Raw genomic sequence first — 9232 nt, forward strand, 5'->3', positions numbered from 1 at the left:
ACTTTGCCTTTCACTCACTCCTCCCAGGTCCGCCTTTTACTCAGGCTTGGACAATGGAGAAGGGGAGGGGGGTCTAGTCAGTTTAATTTTTTCTTGTCAGTTGCACACCAAGGAGTTCTCCCTGCTTCAGTCTTGAACCAGAGGAAGTAAACATGTAAAATTAGAGGGTGGGGCCACAAGGAAACAGCGACAGTAATCCTTCCCAGAGGAACACCTACTTGTGTGAATGGAAAACAACAGATTGGAAGCTACCATTGAGCAAGAAGTGTGGACCTTGAAAATCTATTACGATTGTAAAAGCAGCGTCTTTAGTACAAAGTTAGCTACCGTGTATATAAACCCATAGTGAAAGCTGCTTTTAGTGTTTGTGTAAAATGCTCGATAAGAGAGGTTCCCAAACAGGTCTGTGGACCACCACTGGTCTGAGAGTTTCATGCAGGTGGTCCAAGGCATGCACACATTAAATGTGCACATTCATATTATATTTGTATTGCTTCTTTTATATCTTATATTGTATTTAATTGTATGACAGTATCGAATGCAAATTGTAATGCAGTAAAAATACTATATAAGAAATAAAAGAAGCAATAAATACACAATTAAAACCATATAGCATCTAGCACTGTGCATTACAATTGTTAAAACAGTCAGAAAAATCATTAAGTGGTCTGCGAAGGCCATAAGAAATTTTCAAGCGGTCTATATGGAAAGAAGTTTGGGAACCACTGCTCTAATGAAGAGTAAGAAAGGTTTTTATTATTATTATTATTGCAAATCTCCACTGTTAACTATTGATTTCTTTGTTCTATATAACACATTTAAAAATGACAATATATGTATTAATATGAAATAACATAAAATACCATCTAAGATTAATTATATAATTTCCTGTGAGGTGTTAAAGAGACATAAATAAAATTCTGCATTATACACCCGTAAATAAATAATGAGTGGGTGATTAAAAAGGACCAATGATTTATTTGTCTTTTTCTTAAATATTTAAACACCTCTCACTCTCTGTTCAAACAATTGTTTGGCTGTATAGATGTATATAGTCTATTCCCTGTCCTGAGAATTTTAATTTCTTCTTTATAGGATGCTCAATAATAACACAAAAATTATGTGGCTTACATAAAATAGTGAAAAATATTTTTTTATTTAAAATACAGATAAAAATCATCAAAATCTAAAAACAAGTATACACAATAAAATTATTAAAACTAGATATACCTGCAATATAGGATTCATACACACCATATATTTAAAGCACATCCCCCCAAAGAATCCTGGAAACTGTAGTTTACCCCTCACAGAGCTACAACACTCAGCACCCTTAATAAACTACAATTCCCAGGATTCTTTGGAGGGAGGAAATATGCATGGTGTGTACACAGCCATGGTTTCAAGAAAGTTAAAATATCCCTCTCCTTGAGAGGCAAGTTCAGCAAATAACTTTTCTTACACACTGTGAAAACTGTGTTGCTTGAATGAACAGAATAAACCAGAACAAATATTCTATAGTTCAAGTATTAAAAAATGGTCAGAGTTGACTGTTTGCCTGCTGACTCATCCAGGAATAAATTAAAGTCTGAGAAAACTGGTTACTGAAGAGACAAACCTTAATTGTTTTTCATTATAGAGTCTTGTGTAATATTTTAGTTGTTTATAGAGTTACATTTTTTTAAAGCCAGGATTAAAAGGGGGGGGGTTTGCATGGTTTGAAAGTTTGTTTTTTTAAAAAGACCAATTGTAGCTAAACTGTGGCTAAAGTATTTAACACTGGTGTTAGGGTAATTTAGCAACAATAATGGGCATACAGGAGCTACTATGATATTATTTATTTATTTTTATTTATTTTATTTTATTTATTTATTTCATTTTTAAACTGCCCATAGCGAATAGCTCTCTGGGTGGTGAACAAAACAAAACAAGATTAAAATACAATATTACAATAAAATTACAATAAAATCAGCAACAAGTTAAACGAAAAAAAAAATTAAATGAAACACATTGAACATTAAAATGCCTGGGAGTATAGCCAGGTCTTAACCTGGCGCCTAAAAGAAAGTACCGAAGGCGCCAGGCGTATCTCCACAGGTAGGCTGTTCCACAGTTCGGGGGCCACCACAGAAAAGGCCCTAGATCTAATAACAATCCTCCGGGCATCCTGATGAGTTGGTACCCGGAGGAGGGCCTTGGATATTGAACGAAGTGAACGGGTAGGTTCATAGCGGAAGAGGCTTTATATCTTGTTTCTGGTGAGCAGCACTCATTAGACAAGATCAAAACCCACACACCCTTTTTATTATTTTCCTTTCCTACAGTCCCAGACTTCTTCCTCCAGCTTTCTCCTTGCCTTTCTCCCAAAGTTTCAAGTTCAGTCCTGAGAACCAGAAACTCTTCTAAAGGACTGGCGAGAATGAAGTACAACTGTTTGCTTGTAATAAAAGCAATCATAGCCCTCTTTCTCATGAGATGTTTTGCTGTTTTTGACCTGTACCACTTCGGACAGCAGAGGGTGGACTGAACAGAAACACCCTGCGCTTATTATGCTAGCATATCCGTGCAAAGGGTCCTAGTGTTGCCTTCTTCCTGTCATGCTAGCTCTCTATGTGCAGGGATTTATTTATTTATTTTAAACAGGGAAGAATACTCAAATGTGCAATACCCCACCTGCTGTTTCAAGTGTTGCCAAAATTATCTACTAGCAAAAAGGGTTGCTCTCCCTTTAAAATACAAATGCCACCTCCCCCATATGCCAGCAGCTATTTAGATCTGTCTGTATCACTGTCCCAGTAACCTTGGTACAACCTGAGATATTTTTGGAGCTTGATCTAACCCGGGTGTGGGGAACCTTTGGCCCTCCAGATGTTCCTGAACAATAGCTCCCATCATCCTTGGCCATTTGCCATGCTTGCTAGGGCTGATGGGAGTTGTAGCTCAACAACATCTGCAGTGCCAAAAGCTCCACATTCCTGGTCTAACCTAATAATACAGTCATGTGGATGCCCACTTAGTTGGTCCCACTTAGTTCAATGGGATTAAGGCTGCAATCCTATGCGCTTTCCTAAGAGAATGTCCCATTAAACATAGTGGAAATGTAAGGATTTAGATACTGCTGAGATAGGGAAAGAATAAACAGTTAACTCCTTCTCTTTGTAAAGTAAAAGTTTACACAATTTATATATTTGCAATATCTTTGGCATATAAGTTATTTTGGGACTTCCACCACTTCTAAACTTTTTTCGAAATGTCAGCATTCTGTATTGTAGAAGACACAATGCTATATAATTGTCTGTGAAGGTCGCAGCAACATTTCAATAATACCATGAAGAAAATGTTGCCCTATGATCAGATAAAACAGTAACACACATTCAGAAAAGGAAAGTATCCCAAGGTGAATGACGGTTACAAGAAAACAAATGCATACTGTGCCTGTTCTTTACCTCTTATGGTACTAGCTTTAGTGTGGTAGCATAGTATTTTAGTGTTCTCCTAATAAAAACAAAACAAAAGGAGGTACTTCAGAGAGATGCTTTCAACATATAAATTCCACATTTTGGAGGTGGGGTATGACTGTGCTACCTCCACTTCTCTCATCCCCATTGCTATCACTGTCCAAGCAAATCATTCTCTTTGCTTTTGAACCTGGGGTCCCACTCCCTTGTGGCATGACTATAAATCTATATCTGTATAGACTAGCTAAATGCCCATCAGTATGCAGCAGGTTGTGAACAGGGAGGCCCTTGTCATGCCAGTCTTTTACAGCTGGGGTTGTGGTGCCAGAGTTTTGAGGTGATGGGGAGTCAGCACTGATTTCTCACAATGTTTGCACCATTGCTGTATGGAGTGGAAGGCAATGGGTGGTTGTGTACTTGCTACCTAGGAGTGCCAAAAGGTCTTCTTCATCAGAGCACAAGAAGAACCCTGCTGGATTGGGCCAAAGGTCATCTAGTTCAGCATCCTCTTCTCACAACCAGATACCTATGGGAAGTCCACAAGCAGGAGATAAGGGCAACAATGCTCCCCCTTCAACTGGTGTACAGAGGCATATTGCCTCCAATAGTGAAGGTAGAACATTGCCATAATGGCTAGTAGCCATTGATACCCTTGTTGTTGTTATATGCCTTCAAGTCTATTACAATTTATGGCAAACCTATGAATCCTTTGGATGTATTCATAGAGTTTTCATGGTAAGAGGTATTCAGAGGTGGTTTACCATTGCCTTCCTCTAAGCGTACGGCACCGGGTATTCCCAGGCAGTCTCCCATCCAAGTACTAACCAGGCCTGACCCTGCTTGGCTTCTAGGATCAGACAAGATCGGGCTTGTTCAAGGTAGTATGGCCATAGATTGATATCCTTAACCTTCATTAATTTATGTAATCTTTTTAAAGTCATCCAAATTGGTGGCCATTACTACATCTTCCCAGGACATTTTAAAGTTTTTATTTACTACATAAGAAATATTTACTATATACAACAGAAAAAGTAGCCACAATAGAAAAGGGTATTAATTAGTTTGAGTGTGCTGTCCTTAAATACACAGCTATTTATGGTCTTCGTTAAAGGCAGCAACAAAGAGAAAGGCATTCAAGGCCTGCCTAAGCACCTGTAATGAAGGGACAATGCAGAAGTCAGGTGGAAGGGAATTCCACAGTTTTGGGGTCACCACTGAGAAGACCCAGTCTCTTGTGCTTACCAACTTAAGCAATCTTAATGGCACTCAAGGAGGACACTTGAAGTGGATTTTAGCATACAGGCAGGATTATATTAGTGAAGGTAGTCCTTTAGATAACCTGGTCTCAAGCCATTTAGGGTTTTAAAGATTGTGACCAGAATTTTGATTTGGGCCTAGAAATTTGTTGGTAACCAATACAATTGGCACCAATACAATATAAAATCTGAGTTACAAGTTCAGAATTTCTCGCCCCTCCCAGCATTCAGATTGTACTATTTTGCACCAACTGCAGTTTCCAGACCATCTTCAGAGGCAGCTCTATGTATCGGACATTGCAATAAGCCAGTTTCGAGGTACAAGGGAGACCAGGCCTAGCCACTCCAGATAAGGCCACATCAAGTGCAAAGGTCATAGAGCATAACAAAAATCCCTGAGCGCTAACTTCTGGAAAGACCTATCCACTGGGCTTGCCAGGTCAGAATCATCCAAAATCCTGAGATTTCAGGGGTGGATCCTAGTGATGTCATAGGGGTGAGCCCTGGTGATGTCATAGAGGGCATGTCCTAGTGATATCATGGAGAGGGCCCTGGTGATGTCATTGAGCATGATACATTAAGCATCAACCACACTTGCTTGGAGCATACCACTCAAAAAAAAATGTAATTGGAAATTAAGATAGAAATCTTAGCTAAATGAGGGAGTTTTCAGGTCCCGCTGAAGTGACAGGATCATTCTTTTTTACCTGCTTAGAGATCGTGGGTAAGGTAATCGTGGGTAAGGTAATCTAGCCTACTTGCTTGTGGCAAGAAGGGTTTAAGTGCCCTCACCAGAAGGCTAGTCACCACAAGGCTATTATAGGAAGAAAGCCTAGTGTTGTGGAGATGTTAGATGGGAGCACTCAGAAGTAAAGATGGATGCCCCTAAAGGCTGCAATTCTAGACACACTTAATAAGCCCCATAGAACTCAATAGGACTTCTGAGCAGATATAGTTTGGATTGTGCTGCTGGTAAAGCTTGACTAGGGATCCTCTGTAAAGATATTGATATCAAAGAAGGGTTGGCAAACCTCTGCTTGGAATGACCTGCCCTTATCTTTTAATACAGTTGCAGGGCCCACTCCAAAGGCTGGCTAGGTGGGGCCCTAGCGGAGGGCCCTTGGGGCTAGAAGGGCCCCCGAGGGGCCCCTCCAATCCCCTTCTGCGATCCGCGGAGCTTCCGAGCCACCCTCCCTTCCCTCACTCCACCTACCTTTCTCTGTTGACTTTTTTTGTGACTGCCATTAACCAAGATGGCAGCCAAGGTTTCCCTAAGGTACTAATGCCCCTGCCACCATCTTTGTTGATGGCAGAGATGCGTGCATGTAGCACGCATGAGTGCCATCAACCAAGATGGCAGTGGAGACTTCAGCCCCTTAGGGGAAACCTTGGCCGCCATCTTGGTTAATGGTAGAGTAGAGCTGCACATGCAGCCCACATAGCCACAAAAACAGGAGATGGATAGGTGGGGCGCATGCATGGCTGTGCATGCATGCATGTGCACACATGCCGGTGCCCAGAGCAAGCTAGTGCCCAAGGGCCCTGGCAAGCTAGGGGCCGGCCCTGCATGAGTGCTCCAAACTACTTTACAGATTTGACTCTTCACTTTAGAATCCTCCAGAAGGAGGTCTGAGAAATGAGTAAAAGAAAGAAGATTCTCTGCCCTTTTCTGTCTACCCTGTGGGCTGCTAAAACTCACTTAGACAACCAACCCAATTCCAGTGAGTAATAATTGACAGAGAGAAAACACACATGGTTTGATTTACCTTCACAGGCAGCAGCTTGGGAACAACAACTGCAGCCACACTTCCAAATATGTGAATTCTCTTTTACCACTATTGGGCAAGAAACAAATCGTCATGCAACCAACAAGGTGCATCATCGTGGGTTTTAGGGGGTTGAGCTGAGCACATAGAACCACTGTTGTTGCTTCTATGGATGTAAGGGAGTGAGGTTAAAGGAAAATGAAATGCAAACAGAAGAATAACAACAAAAGACAGTGATGCTTTCCTCAATGCAATACCACACCAACCACAACAAAATTCCTGTGAGTAAGGCAGAAAACCTAGCATCCCACAACCAATCAGGGTTCCTAACCAAAACTAAAAAATCCTGGCAGCTAGTCAGCCAAGGTCACTTCAGCTGGACCCCAAAACACCCTCATTTAGCTAAGATTTCCAATCACAATTTTTTATTGTTCGAGTGGTATGCTCCAAGCAAGTGTGGTTGATGCTTAATGTATCATGCTTAATGACATCACCAGGGCCCTCTCCATGATATCACTAGGACACGCCCCATGCAACACAACCTGCCTTGGGGGCTGCAGAATGCTGTGGCACGATTGCTGACAAGAGTGAGACCTGTGACAAGAGTGAGAGGTACATAATACCTCTGCACTGGTTGCTGATTTGCTACCAGGCCAAGTTCAAGGTGTGCTTTCCATGTTACGGGTTCCACATAGTACTTGTTCTGCTCTGGTAAGAAATCATTCCTTTAGTGTGGCAGCACCTATGCTTTGGAACTCCCTGCCTATTTCCAGTAGGCAGGTGCCTTCATTGTACTCTTTTTGACACTGCTAAAAACTTTTTTTTAGGCAAGCCCAAGCATGTAGAAGTTATTATGTTTTTTTCTGTTTTTAACTCATTGTTGGTTTTATTATTTGGAATGTTTTTAAATACCTGTTTTTGACTGTTTTTGACAATAATTTTATTGTTTTAATTCCTTCTGTAAACTACTTTGAGATTTTTTACAATAAAGCAGTATATAAATGTTGTAAATAAAATACTTAAAATAAATTTTGGAGTCACTGTGGCCCTTGGGTCTGTCTCCACTTTTAGGAACAGAGGAATCTGCCTTATACTGACTCAGGCCATTTGGTACCATTTAGCTCAGTACTGCTGACATGGGTTAACATTGGGTCTCCAGGATTCCAGGCAATAGTCTCTTCCAGAGATTGAATTTTGGACCTTTGCATGTAATGTATGTGACCTACCACTGAGCTACAGCCCTGTTTAAAAAAGTGTCTTTTAAAATTGTTCTTTTGAATTCACTAATACACAGCATACTAGGGCAGATTCACAACATACAATTGATGCACATGAATCCCACCACAGAATCCTGGGAACTGTAGTTTGTTAAAGGTGGTGGGAACCATAATTATGAGGGAGAAACTACACTTCTCAGGATTCTTTGGGGGAAGTCATGTGCTTTATATGCTGGTTGGATGTGCTTTAAATGTATTATGTGGATCTGCATTACTTCATAAACTTTGCTTGAATATAGTTCATTTTAATTAAATTTTAAAATGGAAATAAGATACAAAGTTTACTGGGTGACCATGGGCTACGCATCATCTCTCAACCTAATCTGCCCCTCAGGGTGAAAACAACAGAGGGGGACCATGACCACCCCAAGGTGCAATCCTATCCATGTTTACTCAGAAGCAACTCCCAATGTATTCAATAGGGCTTACTCAGACAGGGAAGCATGCACAGGACTGCAATTCAAGGATAAGGAACTTCACTCACCCAATCCAAAATTCAGAATCATGCCACTTTAAGCTGTTTTGCAACTGTTTTATACTTGTTTTATGGTTATTGGATTTTAAATGGCTTTATTTCTTGTTATGAGCTCCCATGGTTTCCAACCCTACCTCACAGGGTTTTTGGAAAGATTCCATATACACATACAGTGGAGATGTAAAAATACATACACCCCATATAAAAGTTTATTGTCAAAACCAGTTGGCCATTGCAGAATATTTTTTTAAAAAAATAAGTATTATTTTCCTGCCAAATAAAAACAATGACATCTACATATGCCCTGCCTAACCGCTTAAAAAAAGGGGGATCAGAGGGTGAGAGAAAGATTTACAACACAATCCTTTTCTATGTTCATTCAAAAGTCCCATTGATTTTCAGCACAATCTTAACCAAGTCTACTCAGAGCTTGGAAGATTACTTTTAAAAAGTAATAAATTACAGTTACAATTACATGGCCCCAAAAATAGTAATTACCGTTACAATTACAATTGCTCTGAAAGTAACTGATTACTTTACGTTTTCTCAAAAATAATTACTATAATTACATTTCAGTTACTTTTTTTTAATAAAACGCCTACAAGGTGCTGGCCTTGGCTGCTGCACATCTAAGTAGCCTAAAACAACATTAAAAATAAACACACACAGAGGGAGTAGAATAATTCTTTTTATCCATGGTAGCAATGGTGGTCTCTCCACTGGTAAGGGAGGTGGGGAGGGAGGCAGAGGTCACTACTCAAATCTTTGCACATCAAACCAAGTGCAACCCCCCCGCTCAGCCAGCAAGCATAATCTCTCTCACTTAACCACCTCCCAGACCCTGCCCTGCCACCAACTAAGGGACACTCACCCAAGCAAGCATTTTCCCTTGAGATGAAAAAAGTGAATATACTGCATATGCAGCACAGTAGCCAGAGAGGGTGGTGGAGGCCACTTTGTGTGCCAAGTGCAAGCACAGTATTCTTACACACACACACAC

General features: G+C 40.5%; 1 pseudogene; it reads right to left on the reverse strand.

The window, feature by feature from the left end:
• Positions 1–4234: 4234 nt before the first annotated feature.
• LOC133386349 (5S ribosomal RNA) lies at positions 4235–4353 on the reverse strand (annotated as a pseudogene).
• Between the last annotated feature and the right edge of the window lie 4879 nt (positions 4354–9232).

Source organism: Rhineura floridana, chromosome 5 (genome assembly GCF_030035675.1).
Source record: "Rhineura floridana isolate rRhiFlo1 chromosome 5, rRhiFlo1.hap2, whole genome shotgun sequence".
NCBI classification, from domain to species: Eukaryota; Metazoa; Chordata; class Lepidosauria; order Squamata; family Rhineuridae; genus Rhineura; species Rhineura floridana.